The 11,411-nt window shown below is 36.8% G+C and overlaps 1 pseudogene; it reads right to left on the bottom strand.

The window, feature by feature from the left end:
* Window positions 1-2,269: 2,269 nt before the first annotated feature.
* LOC112480972 lies at window positions 2,270-2,387 on the bottom strand (annotated as a pseudogene).
* Window positions 2,388-11,411: the final 9,024 nt, after the last annotated feature.

Below are 11,411 nucleotides of genomic sequence, written 5' to 3'. Positions count from 1 at the left end.
CCATATCCTCTTTTTTATTGCTATATTTATTCCCTTGCTTTGGTGGTCACGGTCTCCAGAGAAAGGGTAGATGGAAAGTAAATCTTTTTAGAACTTTCATGTTCGAATATGTCTCTATTCTACACATGATCGATATTTGGGCTGCCAATGCATTCTAGGCTGGAAATAACTTCCTTTCAGAATTTGGAATCATTCCTCTATTGTCTTTCAGCTCCGAGTGATACAGCAGAGAAGTTTGAAATAATTCAGATTCCTGATCCTTTGTATGTGAGTTGTTTTGCCTTTTTTTGAAACTTGTAGAACTTTCCTTTTATTTCGAAATTTTGGGGTGATGTGTTTTGATGCAGATCACTTTCGATTCATGATGCTGGACATCTAGTGGGCTCATTCATCAAGATTCATGTTCTTCAGTTCTAGAAATATTTTTTGATACTTTCTTCCCTTATTTTTTCTATGTTCTCTCTTTTTAAAGAAACTCCTATTATTGGAACTTCTATACTAAATATCTAATTTTATTATCTTTAATCTCCTAGTTTTCATTTCTTTGTCTTGTTTTCTCTATGCTTTGGAAAATTTATTCAATATTTCGAATTCCAATTCTAAAACCATTTCTGCTATTATGCTTTTAATTTCTAAACAATATTTTTCTTTGAAAGTTCTTGGGGTTTTGTTTTATTGGTTTTTTTGGTTTGTTTGGTGGTTTTAGTGGGTTTTTGTTTGTTTGTTTTTTGTTTTTGGCCAGTAGCTTATGTTCCCTAAATGCAGTATCTCCTCAGAACTTTCTAAGGATATTAATGATCTCTTTGGTTTGGTGTTTTGTTTTATTTTATTATTTTATTTTATATTTCATTTTATTTTCTGGGGATATGAGATACTCCCTGAGCCCCGCCCCGTTGGTTCATTTTAGCTTTTCTCTTCGGCTTTAGCAACATTCTTCAGGTATTTGGCAACCAGCGGCTGTCTGCTTATGTTTAATATGGGGAACGAGAAAGCTGATTGGAAGTTTTGAGGTGGTTGGTTTGGGTTTATCCATGTTGATCTTTACTGTAGGATGATCTGTCTGGGTTGTCTGGGAACATTTATTCTCTAGGGCTGGTCAGTTTCCACTTGGAATACTTTCTATCTCTCCTGCATAGAAGGGAAAAGGCCGGCTTCCTGTATTGAGAGTTAAATAGAAGAAAAGGCTGAACAGACTCATCATTCATTGCACAAACATTGGCTTAATTTCCTTATTTTAATACGGCAGCCCCACTTGTAGCTTTGCCTGACCCCTCCCAGTTTACCCTCTGAAGGGAATAAACCTCCAGTGTCTCGCTGGGCTGGGAGAAGGGCAGGTTCCGGGGTGGAGGGGCAGCCAGCCAGGTGCAGAGGAGGGTCTACTCACTTCCACAACAGCTCTCATCATGTTTCCTTAGTTTGCTATTCACCCCACCCTCCGCCTCCAGTTCCAGAAGTGCCTGCTGCTGCCAGTCCCAAGCCTTCTGAGGACCGTGCACGGCCATCAAGTTTGTTCTCAGCTTTCTCCACTTCAGGTTTAGAATTCAGTTTCCTGCACCTGCTAAGATGCCACCTGTCCACCTGCTTTCCAATTTACAAGATGTCGTTCTTATCTCCTGTTGTATCCACCCTGCCCTGGTGAATTTATCTTTTTACCGTAGTTTTTACAGGGTTTCAGAAAAGAGCAAAATTAGACGAATTTGTTCAATGTGTCATATCATCTAGGAAGCTCTATTGTGCTTTGTTTTTACTCCATTGTAAATATTTTTCTAATTGTGAGAAGTATGTAATTCAAGATTATATGATAAATTTAACTATGAGACATATTAAAAACTATTTTAATCAGCTAAAGTAAACATATCAGATAAAACCATGAGGTAATGACTAGGGCTTCTGAATTTTAAAAGGAAAGATTGATTGAAAAAAGAAAGGAAGAAGAAAAAATTAATTAATATCGTGCATGATGTTTTAAGTTTTAACCTTCAACGGAGAAAACAGAAATGACTAGGAGAGAAAAAGGTAAATGTAGACTATTCCCCCTTAAATGGTAACTAAACAATAAGAGAAAAGGAGTTTCCAGAAACAAAACCTGACACGATATGTGTAGTAATAAAAGTTTAAAACAATCAACAATACTTTATTGAGCATTTGATGTAGATAAACCCTGATCAATCGCCTTGTGCATTTTTATGTAAAACAATCAAAATCTTTATTATAACACTTTATTTATTTATTTACTTACTTATTTACTTATTTATTTATTTAGTTTTTACACCTACAGCACCTGGTCTTCCTAGGTGGTCTCCCATCCAAGTACTAACCAGGCCCGACCCTGCTTAGCTTTCGAGATCAGACGGGATCGGGTGTGTTCAGGGTGGCATGGCGTAAACTATTATAATATTTTAGAGAAACATTAATCTGTAGATTTCTGTAGCACAGCTGAAATCCGCTGCAATTTATAGTTATGCAGTTAGCATGTGTGTGTCCTCATGTAGACAAGCAAAAGAAGATGGTCACTCAAAGCAATGACTTTTTCAGTGCTTATTTTTTAAAGAAGTAGTAATTAAAATGTTGAAAATGCCAAAAAACTGACATCTCTTGTAACACCCTGCATTTCTTCTTGAGTCTCCCTCTTCTAAGTTTCAGAAAAAGACCTGCTAAGAGTCAGTGTCACATATTTTTTATGCTATGTTGATTGACTGAGAAAAATTACCTGATTCGTTTTATGTCTTAAAACAAAATATATTCATGAGCTGATGTTAGCTTATTCAGTATGAAAGTTATTCCATTCCTAGGATGAGAGAGCCAAAGCACAATTTTTAAAAAGTCTCATATCTGGGTAGGAGATATCATTCCCTCATTTCCTCATGTCACAGAGAAAAAGGTCACCAATTACATTCTAAGACATGTCCTATGTATTGTGCCACAAAGATTAGTACATGCAAGCCTGTGGGAGGGCTAGAGTTCTTCATGAAAGGTTCCTGACTCTGTCAAATGTTGTCCATGGAGTTCGGTTTGGACCTGGTATCCTGGCTTTCCTCTCCCAAGAAGCTCGATCTTGCTTTCAGATGTGGATTCTCTTGCTCATTTTGCTAAGACCTGAGGTCTCTGTGGGTTGACTTTGTTGCTGGCTCGGCCTATCCCTGACTCATCATTTGCTTTCTGAAGCAGATTTTATGGCCTTACTCCTGTTACCCCCAGTATCACCTCTGAATTTCCACTCTTACGGTGGAGCTGGCAGGTAGAAATTGGAATCAAAGGAAAATGCCCTTGCAGCTACTCATATGGAAGTTGGGCTACTGTGTTCCAATGTTCTTTGTTTGTAGGGGTGACTCCTATGGTTGGGGGTGCAGTATCTCCTCGTATTGGTCAGGTTTTTTGATTGCAGACAGAAGAATCCATGTTAGCTAGTTTAAGCAGAGGAGTTTTACTAAAAAATAGTAGGTACTTTATAGAATTTCTGCAAAGGTTAAAGCACTGGGCTTGGTTTTTACTCAGCCAGTTTCAAAGCAGTCAGGAGAAATGGCCAACTACTCCATTAAAAGTTCCAACTATTCCAGTAAAAGTTCCCTTCCACTGCCATCTGCCACACCCTGGACATGCCCTGGACTCTAAAATCTTCAACAAAGCTGAACCAGGAAAGTCAGGTGCCTCACTCACTGCACTTGCCAGATCTGATCTCATGACACTGTTCACATTTGCCATCTCTGCCTCCTCATCCTAAACGGCATGTATTCTTGGTGAAGGCTAGGTCACTTGTGGAGACTAGTACAAGGGAGTCCTGGGGAATGTAGGTCTAATGTTCCAACCTCCATAGTACAAGAAGACAACTAGAGGCAAGTTAGAAAATGCGTTGAGTGAGGCACTTACAATATCTGCCACATCCTAAAGGGACTAGGAATTCCCCACATTACTCTGCTGGGATGAAGAAGCTCCCACCCTTCAGCCTGGACTCTGGAGTCTAGACAGGAGGGTGCTTCTAGATGGTGGAGGGGAAACAGTGTCTGGCCAGGGAGGGGAGATGGGAGTTAGATAAGGAGCAAGTGCAGCAGGAAATCTACTAGAATGGGTTGGGACTCAGGGCTCCTAAGATAGACACATCTAGGAGCCACCATACACAACTCTTTGGGCAGTAGAGTGTAGTTGTTAACTGTATAGACTCTGGAGCCAATATGCTGGGCCTGAGTCCAGGTTCTACCATTATTAGCCGTGTGACCTTGGGGTGTGTGTGTGTGTGTGTGTGTGTGTGTGTGTGTGTAGGTCCATTTTCTTCGGGGGACCAGTCTGTATCCATGCTGGGGTGGCAATAGTGATGAGAGAGAGAGAGGGAGAAGTACCTCTTCCTATTTGAGGTTCTCTCTCTCTACTACCCTTAGAAGACTGAAGTGTTCTTTTATTAAGAAAGTCAACAGCTTTCCTAACAAGGAATCTGTCTCTCTGCATGAAGAACAATGGACCATTGCAGAGGAATCGCAAGGATTCACTTAAGGAAATAAGCTCCTATATCGTAATTACAGATTAAAAGATTGTGACAGGGAGTATTGGTTATCTATTACTGCATAACAAATCACCCCAAAAAACTTAGTGTCTTCAAACAACAATCTATTATCTGTTGCACGTCTCTGAGTTGACTAGGCAATTCCTCTGCCAGTCTGGCCTTCACCCACCCACACCACTGCATGCAGCTGGCTGCTGGGCTGGAAGTCTAAGCTGGCCCCCCTCACACGTCTGGCAGTGGCAGTTGGTGCTAGCTTTGGTGCCTGAGTCTAGTCCATGTGGCCTCTCAATCTCCTGCAGGCTAGACCCACTGCCTTAGGTGGCAGTCTTTCTCAGTGCTCCAAGAAATGAAAGCTGAGCTGTGAAGCCACTTGAGGCCAAGGCTGAGGAACTCAAACCACTTCACTTCCGTCACATTCTATTGGTCAAAGCAAGCAAGGCCAGCCCAAGTTCAAAAGGTGGAGAAATGAATACCACTTCTGGATAAAATGAGCTGCAAAGCCACATTACAAAAGGGACTGCATAATGGAATGAGGTTTATCACACATGGGTAAATTCAGAACTGATGCAATTAGGCAATTATACAGAAATTCCACATTCAGTAATTATACAGAAATTCCACATTCGATATCCATCTTCGCAAGGCAAACGCAACCATCATTATGACTAATAATTTCCCACTTCTTTTTTTGCAGTTCAGAAAAATTGAAAAACTATTTTTATAACTGCAGTTGAAGGCAGGAATTTTTAGTAACCTCTTGAATGAAATTAATGTCATTTTTTAAAATTGTAGCTTAAAAATCATCTACTTATACCAAAATATCACCTTTATAAAGCCTCTTCAAGCCACGAGAGTCTAGAATCTAAGATTTACTTCAAGCCTTGAAAGACTTTATTGCCTCTGGCGTGTTCTCTCATTGAATGGAAACCATAGAGGCTTTTCACAATCATTCAAATCAGTTTATGATGTGCCCTTGCTAGAAAGAGAGGTAAAAATCCTCTTTATTCCCTGTTTAAAAACTTCCATCTGGGCTTAAGCTTGAAAATAGGTCAACTGTGGCCACCGCTGCTGGGAAGTCCTCTGCTGGCAGCCTAGTGCACAGACCAGCTGTAGAGAAGTGGAGAAGTGGCCTGCTCCCGTTCAGACTCTGGGGGAGGGAGGATTGCTGCTGGTGACAAAGCCACCCCTGTATGGAGTTATTTCGCTTCCCGAGACCTCTGCATTCTTATCTGTCAAGTGAGAGGCGCTGGATTAAAGTCCTTCCTGTTCTGATATCGTAAGATTCTAGAAGCAGGGTTGATGGGGCAGGGCATTTCTGCCAGACCCCTGCCACATTCCATCCTGGCCTGGCTGGCGGCAGCAGCAGGAGGAGGCAGGAGGCGTGCAGAGGTTTGCAAGATGCTGGTGTAGTCCTAAGAGCAGGTGGGGGACTCGGAGTGCTTCCAGAGACAGGAATCAGTCTCCATACACCCCCGCTGTCTAGGCTGGGATTCTTTTTCCTTCTCCCTGTTATCTTTTCAAATTTGATTTTTAGTGACTACATTCGAAAACTACACTGTGGGGTTTACAAGATTTGAAAAATCTTTTCTTTCTAACAATTTTGTTGTTGTGCTACAGGAGAGACAAGCCTTAATGCTTTTTCATTTTTGTAAATCATCTTTCTTCTTCAAAAAATATGTTTTAAACTCATAACTTACATAGCATCGTAAAAGACATCCCAGAGCATTATGTTAATTGAATTCAATGAAAAAATAAAATGCAAAGGTAGAAAGCAGAATAACCAAAAGGTTGAAAAAACAAAACAAAACACTAAAACACTAATAGTACTTACTTTGGGGAATTAGGACTGACATTTTTTCCTTTTATTTTCCTGAATTTTAACCTTTTTTATTAAAAAAAAATCCATATGGGAAAAATTAGTTTGCTCAAAAGTAGTTGCTTAATAGGCCCATACTTAGAGCCACATGTTTAAGGAGCAATTAAGAATTTTGTTTTCCCTCCTAAAATAATGCATTAGCTTGTTTGTATAGATATATGTGAAAACAGTGGCTTGCAGTTTATCTTATATTTGACTCTTAATTTTATGGCCATGGATTAGCCCTATGACAGTGAATACAGGTTCGATTTACAATTTCAGTATCTTTTCTCTCCAAGGAAAGCATATTAAACTGCCACTCCAGTGTCCTGGCGGCCATCTCAACCTGAAAGCTTGGTGGCCTTTAGACCTACCTTCAAACAGGAAAAAAGCAAACAAGCAAACAAACAAAACAAGATGAGAAGGAATGTTTTCTGTAACAATTTCAAATATGTACTATCAGCTTTCCTTCTTAAGCAATGCTCATGACCAGAAATCCTAGAAGCGACTGGCTTATCAGTTGATGGAGGAAAGATATTGAAAGAGAAATTGACACACACTGTTAGCCTATGGCCAGCACTGAACACACAAAATGATAAGAATGCCATTGTTTAAAAGAGCTGGAACTTTTTGAAACAGAGTCACATATGGACTTTGTCAATCTGATGTTTTAACGAGGAGATAGATGCCACCATTTGACTTTGCCAACTTTTTTTTTTTTTTGGTGGGGGGATGTTTGTTTCTGGGGATGCTAATTATATCTCAAGTTGCAGCCAAGGAAAAATTGTCCTCTAGACTATTGTTGCTACTAGCAGTTGGGCTCAGAACTGGATTTTTGTAAAACAGAAATGCTGGAAGTCTTTTAATGTCACTTAAAAATACTAATAGTTTGAGCTTTCCCAAATTTCCAACTTTTAAAGAAAAATTATTCAGGCAACTATTATTACCAAGAATGCAAATGATAGAAGTAGTTAAAGTTTGTCTCTTTTTCTACAATATTAGGGTGTCTTTAAACACGATGAGAAGTCATTATCGATAAATGAGAGTCAATTTGTACTGTACATTTTAAATTCAGCATAATATATAGTATAATTCAGTCCCGCAAAACATGTTTGTTTGAAGTAGATAAATCTGCTCATAGTAACTTCACAAATGTTCCCTTGACTTTGGATTTATTATTTCAACTGTCTCTGGTGAGGGCATTTCATATGCTTATAAATCTCTTTGTTTCTTTGTGTGTTTTAGTGCTTCATGTTAATGGACTCCATAACTGTTAGATACAACACATCTATCAGCAAAGGTTTAGAAACATTTATGCCAAGACTGTTTAAAAGTTGGCAGCCTTGCTGAATAGTAAATAACAGTGAATAGGAGAGAACATAAATATACAGATCAATTTAATAACAAATTGTCTCCAAAGAATTTTTTTAAAAGGTTGCCTGAACCGTCAGGGTAGACACATCCAACACAGATCAATGCAGCATGAAGTAGGAGTCATCAGGGTTTCAAAGAGCTAGATTTTAGTTCCTTTGCATAAATAAATTTTCCCTAATTTTTGGACTATGACCAATGTTTAATCAATCTCCTGCTTCACTCTAAATTACAAGAACCATACACTTCCTTGTCACTTCTTATCACTTCCCAATTATCATACTCAAATCCAACTATGCTTCCATGTTCCCAAAATAAACCATTTTTGACCACTTACTTTGTTAACTATTTGTGAAATTTCCATCACACTTGAACTTTGCAGAAGCATATTAAAGTTTCAGATGAACTTTCATTCCACAGTTTTATCTGTTTCTAACAATACCCTACCTCACAGGGGTAAAGGGGATATTGTATGTAAAGCTCTGTGTACATAATAGGAACTCAATAAAGGTTAGATTTCCCTTCTGCAATCTTTCCCAGTGAGCTGGATCTCCTACTCCATACTCTTTGGGCCATCACTTAGCATGCAACAGATGTTATTGTACATAGTTTAAACCCTTTTCATGTGCACATCCTGCCTTTGAAGCTCCTTGAGGACAGGAATCACGCATCTTCACATCTTCATTTTTGTACTCCAGTGTCCAGTATGGATAAGTGTCAGCAAATGTCAATGTGACTGCTTCTGTTCTGGTTGGTAAAGGAGCTTAGGGAGGGTGAGAATGGGGTCATTGCCTGTCATTGAGTGTTGGTAAATTTCATCCAGGTTGGCAAAGAAAAGAAAGATATCTTTTTAATTCCTTGAAGACTTTGACACTGAAAGTTTGGCAGGAGCAGACCAGGAAGAGGAGAATATTTGGGTACATGACTAGCTCTAGAAAAACGTGCTATGTACACTAAAGACAAGGACGATATGAAAGTCTCAGTAATTGCAAAGTAATCCTGAGTCTAGGCCAGTAGACTCCAGTGTCTCCTGATGATCTAAGGTTACTGTATGCTTCCTGCGTTCTAATACTTGAAAGAAATTTCCCAGGCAAAACCTCACCATTCAAAATAGCTAATACCCCAAAAAGCATTTATTTGCTAACTATGAACTTAATTTAACAAAAGTATTTGTGCCACTTCCATTGTAGTTTAAGGAAAAGGTAATATTTGACTCAACTAAGATGTCATTTACATAAATGAGGGGAAAGTTAACAGCGAACAAATAGTAAAGGGTTTTGAAAGACATTGAAATGTAGCTTTGAGAGCCACATTTATTTTGCAAGTAGCAGAAATCTAAAGCTAGCTCCGATAACTAGAAAAAAACTAAATATGATAAAACTATACTCTCTACTACTCATAACTCATTAATAAACAAAACACAAGCAGTCTTGTGATAAATCAAAACTACAACAAAAGGAGCAAGCTACAAAAATATACCTACCTTATTTATTTCGATATTATTTTGATATTTTGATAACTGCCAACAAATTATCTAATCCGTTTTCTAATTTATACATGCAATGCATTTACATACATGTAATACATAGCTCATACATTTAATATTTAGTCTTATATTTTATCATTAATTTTAATTGTAGAATTTTACACTAAAGTGATTATATCACTTTAAACTTTTTTTTGAAACATGTGAAAGAGTCCATACAGGAATGCACACAAATGAAAGTAACTGTATCAGGTCATGAAATTGATAAAAAGTGATTTTTGAAGAGTTAATGACTGAGAATTTTCCAAAATTATAGAAAACATCAAGTCATAGAGTCAAGAAGCCCGATGAATCCCAAGCAGGATGAACAGAAAGAAATATACAATTAAGCAAATTCTAATAACTCTGTTTAAAAACTAAATACAAAGAGAAAATATTAAAATAATACAAATTTCAAAAAAGACAGACTACCTTCAAAGGAGTAACAGTTGGACTAATAGCAGATTTCTAAATAGAAATAATAGAAGCTAGAAGTCAAAAGAAGTGACATATGCTGCTAAAAGAAAATAATTTTATACTGGGCAGAATATCGATCAAGAATAACATTTTCAGACAAATAAAAATAAAATCATTTCTCACCAGCAGACTAGCACTTAAGGAAATACCAAATGGAGTGCTTCAGGCAGGAGGAAAATGATTTCAGGTACAAAGTCAGAAATATTAGAAGTAGTAAAGAGCAATGATAATGTAAATATGTGGATAAATCTAAATGCATATGACTTTATTGGGCAACAATGATTATATGTCCTGGGGAATAAAGATAAAAAACATGACATGACAACAATCACATAAAATTCCAGAGATGGCAAACAGAAGTAAAGTGTCCTGAGGTTTTGTATTATCGAGAAAGAGAGTAAAAGTAACAGGTAACATTAGGCTTTGAAATATCAAGAATCATGATGTAATCTTTAGTATAACCTCTGAAAGAGGAATAAAAAAATGTGTAACTGTCATATTAGTAGAGGAAGAATACAGAATGCTAAAATTTGTTCTATTAAATCAAAGTGAAAAAAGAAACAAGAACATAACATGAGGTACGAATAGAAAATATTAAGATGTTAGATTTAAATCTAACTATATCAGCAAATACATAAATGTAAACAGGCAACATATTCTATTTAAGATAAAGATGACTGAACTTCATTAAAAAACAATTAATGCTATTTATGATATAGTAAAACACAAGGACAGAAAGACTAAAAGTAGAATCATAAAAAAGATAAACCAATACATTCAGTAACAACAATAAAAAGATGGTATCAGACTTTAAGGGAAAAAAGCATTACTAGAAATAGTGACACTTCATAATGACAAATAATTCAATTCATCAAAAGATAATATTAGATTTGTTTATACTCAATAAAGAAAAATTTGCACACCTACAAGAAATAGACAATCTATAGTCATAATGAGAGGTTTTAATATGCTTCTCTCAGTAACTCTTATAATTAACAGATAAAGACTCAGTAAGGATAGAGATATGAAACGCAGGACTGACAAACAATCTAATGGACATATATAGATACTGGATACAACATAGGCAGAATTCCGACTGATTACACAGGAAATAGCTTCAAAAAATGATCAGATTTTATGTCATAAAGCAAGTTTCTGCATATTTTAAAATAATGAGGTAATACAGAGTATGTTCTCTCATCACAATATATCTAAGCTAGAAATCACTAAAGAAAAGACTTCAAAAGTCATATTTTGGAAATTAAACACTATACTTCTAAATAACACATCAAAAAAGAAATGAAAGTATAAATTGGAAAATGTTTTAACTGAATGATAATGAAAACGCTACATATCAAAACTGGTGAGGAACAATCAAAGTTGAGCTTATTGAGGGAGACTTCATTATTTTAATTGCAGATAGAGCAATATAAAAGAGGAAAGGCTAACCACTCAATGAATTAAGAGTTTATTTCAAGGAGACAGAAAAATAACAATAAATTAAACTCAGATGGAAGTAGAGGAAAGGAAATAAAATTAAAATCAAATATATTCCTCTGATTCCTTGATAAAGCTATTCAAGGAAAAAAAAAGCAATAACCAATGTTAAATATAAAAATAAAACCCTTATGATAGGCCCTGCAGACCTATAAAATTAGAATGATATATTAACTTTGTGTAAGTAAACT

The sequence above is a fragment of the Pteropus alecto genome, unplaced genomic scaffold, assembly GCF_000325575.1.
Source record: "Pteropus alecto unplaced genomic scaffold, ASM32557v1 scaffold20, whole genome shotgun sequence".
In the NCBI taxonomy this organism is placed as follows: domain Eukaryota; kingdom Metazoa; phylum Chordata; class Mammalia; order Chiroptera; family Pteropodidae; genus Pteropus; species Pteropus alecto.
Note: the sequence above shows the minus strand (reverse complement) of the source record. Positions and strands in the feature narration are given on the sequence as shown.